Below are 4,736 nucleotides of genomic sequence, written 5' to 3' on the forward strand. Positions count from 1 at the left end.
ATACCTAGAATACCGATCTTTATTCATTCCATTTCATTTTAGACAACCTCTAATTTTCCTAGATTCATACTTTGTACATTCCACGTTAGAATTATTAATGGATGTTTGCAGCTGCTTTTCACCATTTTGAGTTGTGAGCTATTAGCAAATGAAGATCCAGAAGCTTACTCCATTCGTGTCATCATGGTCAAGTCTACTTTGATGAGGTAGTTCCTTCCCAGTTGTATTTTGAGTGTCTTCTTATCTAAGGGCCTCATCTTCCAGTGCTATATCTGATAACAGTCTGGTGCTATTCATAATTATCCAATATTCAATAGTCTGGTGCTGACAGTGTTCCACTGCTATTCATAAGGTTTTCTGTGGGTAAAAATTCAGAAGTTGTCTGTCTCTCTTTCTTCCTGGTGTTGTTGTTATGTGCCATGGAGTCGGTTCCGACTCATAACGACCCTGTACAGGGTTTCTGAGGCTGTAAATCGTTACGGGAGCAGAAAGCCTCATCTTTCTCCCGTGGAACAGCTGGTAGTTTTGAACTGCTGACCTTGCGGCTTGCAACCCAATTGGTAACCACTATGCTACCAGAGCTCTCTTTCTTCCTGTTGTTGTTGTTGTTATGTGAAGTGGAGTCGGTTCCGACTCATAGTGACCCTGCATAGGGTTTCCGAGGCTGTAAATCTTTACGGGAGCAGAAAGCCTCATCTTTCTCCTGCGGAGCCGCTGGTAGTTTCGAACTGCTGACCTTGAGGTTCGCAGCCGACTCATAACCACTACGCTACCAGACCTGTGGCATAGTTTCCAGCATCACAGCAACACACAGATCAGCCCTTCAGAAGCCCTGGGAACTGCTTCCTCACTTCCCCTCTGGGCCTCAGGTATAAAGCCACTGGAAGTTTTCTAAAGCTCCATGTAGTCTAGCAGTGTCTGAAAGCCACTCAGGTTTGCTCACTCATTAAGCTGCTGAATGAAAAAGCACTTGTTTTCTTTTTCGGTCCACTTTCTACCATGTTCCAGATGTTGTTACACCCCATGCTATTTGTGTCTGTAAGACAAATTTAAACCAGCAGGGGTAAAAACGAAACAAAAACAGAGTGAAAAAATTAGATCTGTTGTTCCCTGACTTTTCTGCAGTCTGAAAGAAATGCTACATATCACCCATTGTCTGAAAGGGACCTTCATGCCACTATTCTTACAAAGCATTCTCTTTTTTGTCTTTATTGTAAAGACATGTCCAGTGAAAAATATTCATTGGGAATGAAAAAGGATGGGAGAAAGGGAAAAGAAAAGTCCTAGAGATAGAGAAAATATAAAAAGTGATCCTCAGAAATTAGATCATGTTACACCTGCAAAAACAACTATTTGCATCTAAAGAATGTTTCCATGGTGAGCAGGCTAGAACCCGCATGTCTAAAAGGGGTACCGGTTTGCAGGGCAAGCAGGAGAACTACAGCCAGTCTTTAATAGACATTCCTCAGGGACAAAAGAAGCTGAAAAATGGTTTCCCAGGGTATTGTTACTTGTTCGTTCAAAGTAATTCCTGATGTCTAAACTCTCAGATGTCCCTCAACGACACATGAGGGCTTTCTTCTCAACAGTGACTTTCCATCTACTTTCGATTATATTCTTCAATCTTACCAGCACTTTGTTTTCAGTTCATTTCAGGAGGATAGAAGGACATATACTATGAAAGAGCAAGGCAGACTGGGAAGTAAGCCACACTCAAGAGGGCATTTCCCAGGATGGTGTTGGCTAACAATGATAACAATGCCTACTGTAGTAAGGATCATTCTACCTTCATGGCTTTTTGGGTCACAAGGTACCTCTATGTCCTTCCTGATAAATTATGTATATTGCAGGAGTTTCCCACCTTTTCTACCTCAATGTATATGCAAAAAAGTTAATAGAAAAGTAGAATGAAAAAAGAACGGAATTTCACCATATGTGTGTATCTATATGTGTTCATATATGATTGGATTACATACATATATGTAATTGTATCACATATTTTAGAAATCATATCTAATATGATGTATACATACAGCTCATGGAATCCTGATGTGGCACTGTAGCATAAGCACTGGACTGCTAACCACAAGGATGACAGTTCAAACCCACCAGTCACTCTTTGAAAACCCTACATAGGGTTGCTATGAGTCGGAACTGCTGCTTTGACATGGTACAAACTGAAGAGCTTCTTCAGGGCAGGAGTAGTGAGACGGAAACATAGCCATCAGAAGTGCATAGACCTAAATGAAGGGTTTGTTGAGAAACAAAAGCTTCACGGCTTGATAGTTTTACTTAATATAGGTTTCTATGATTCTGCAGCAATACTGTTGGACTTATCTTCCTATGAGCATGTATGTGTATATCCGCAAACCAAACCAAACCAACCTACTGACATCCGACTCATAGTGACCTATACAGGGTTCCTACAGCTATAAACCTTTATGGGAGCTGACAGAGTCATACTTCTCAGCGGATGGGTTTGAACAACTAACCTTGTAGGTAGTCGTACAGTGCCTATCCTACAGCGCCACCAGGGCTCCTATGTGCCTCTTTGTGTATGTATGTATGTACCTATCTATGTATATATGCACACATATGTGTATATGTATGTATTATGTATAGGTTATTGTTGTTAAGTGCTGTCAAGTCGGTTCCGACACATAGCGACCCTATATAGGGTTTTCTAAGAGTGACTGGTGAGCTTGAACCACTGACCTTGTGGTTCAAACCAACTTTGCAGTCCAGCACATTAACCCACAGTGCCACACCAGGTCCCCCTGTATGCTGTTGTTGTTGTTGTTGTTGTTATGTGCCATGGAGTCAGTACCGACTCATAGCGATCCTGAACAGGGTTTCCAAGGTTGTAAATCTTTAAGGGAGCAGAAAGCCTCATCGTTCTCCCATGGAACAGCTGGTAGTTTCGAACTGCTGACCATGAGATTAGCAGCCTGATTCGTAACCACTACACTACCAGAGCTCCTTTATACATACATACATACTCCTGTATACATACATACTTGTTAAGTACCATTGAGTCAGTTCTGACTCATAGCAACCCTGTACAGGATTTCTGAGGAGTGGCTTGTGGGTTTGTAATGTCACCATTGTGGCTCAAACTGACCTTGCAATCAAGCCCATTATTCTGCAATGCCACACCAAGACTCTCTCTCCATACACATGCATAACCTGTCAGTTTGTCATACGGTGGTTGTATGTTAGTATGATGCTGGAAGCTATGGCACCAGCATTTCAAATACCAGAAAGTTTACCCATGGCAGATAGGTTTCATCAATGCTTACAGACTAAGAGAGACTAGGAAGAAAGGTCTGGATATCTACTTCTGAAAATTAGCCAATGAAAACCTGATAGATGACAACAGAACATTGCGCAATGTAGTGCTTGAGGATGAAGCTCCTAGGTTGGAAGCCGCCCATACAATGTGACTACAGCAATGGATTTGAGCATACCAGTGATTGTGAAGATTATACAGGATCTGGCTATTGTGGGTTCTGTTGTACATGAAGACATCATGAGTCGGAGTCAACTCAACAAATGGCAACTAGCAACACCAACTCTATGTGTGTGTGTGTTTATTCTAGATAGAATCAGACTGGATTGCCACTTAAGATTAAAAGGAAAAAAATGACTTCTGGTCACTGAGTAAGTAGTTACTTCTATTTTGTATTTCCTCCATTTGGACAGTGGGAATAAGGAGACACTGATATCTAATCAAGTTCACCTTTCAGTCCTGTAGTCCTGACCATTCATGCAAGCTATCTCTGGACTTACACCAACTTGATTCCTGGTATGTCATTAGGACATTATTCTCCTATCTGATCCCAAACTATTCATTTATATAATAAACTAAAGTCACCACATTTCTGGATTCCTAGAGTCCTTGACTCAGGACCCAAGATTTCAGTTTGAACTCTAACCCAACCAAATCATGTAAGATCTAAAGAGAAATTATTTGGATGGGGAAGGCTGCGCAACATTGAAGAAGAGCCATTGGAGAAGCTGGGGACGAAGGATTCTCAAGGAAGGACTCAGTTCCTTATAGACTTAATTTAGACTCTAGAACAACATGATGAACATAATGTTACTGAACTGTATATATGAAAAACGTAGAAATGACAACTGTTTTGCTATGTAAATATGAGGGGACTTTAAGAAGTTTGTGGAAAACTGGAATTAAATATATGTATTTAAACTTTATCTCTCAGCATGAGCTCCATAAGAGTCAAGACACTTTTGTAAGTGATGATGATGCCAGCCATTTAGTCCACCCCTAAAGAATTGAAGGTCCTGGGAATTTAAACATGTCAATGCAGTCTTTTTCACATTTTTTTGTTGTTCTTGTTAAGTACCATTGAGTCCATTCCAACCCATAGCGATCCTGTATAGGGTTTCCAAAGAGCAGCTGGTGAGCTTAAACTGCCGACCTTGCAGTTCAAATGGCTTTGAAAACTGGGTGCTCTTTAAAGAATTTTTAACATTAGGAAAATTTTTTAAAAGTCAAAATGAGCCAAATCAGGAGTATAAGGTGGATGCCAAAAGATTTTCTATGGAAAGACTCACAAAATTGCCCTTGTTTGATGTAAGGAACGAGCAGAGCAGTGTCGTGGTGGGTATTTTCCTGCTAAGGCTTTGACTAACTTTCTCAAAACATTTTCATAATATGCAGACATTATGATTCTCTGGCCCTCATAAAATGTCAACAAGCAAAATACCTTGAG

Source organism: Chrysochloris asiatica, unplaced genomic scaffold (genome assembly GCF_000296735.1).
Source record: "Chrysochloris asiatica unplaced genomic scaffold, ChrAsi1.0 scaffold00308, whole genome shotgun sequence".
In the NCBI taxonomy this organism is placed as follows: domain Eukaryota; kingdom Metazoa; phylum Chordata; class Mammalia; order Afrosoricida; family Chrysochloridae; genus Chrysochloris; species Chrysochloris asiatica.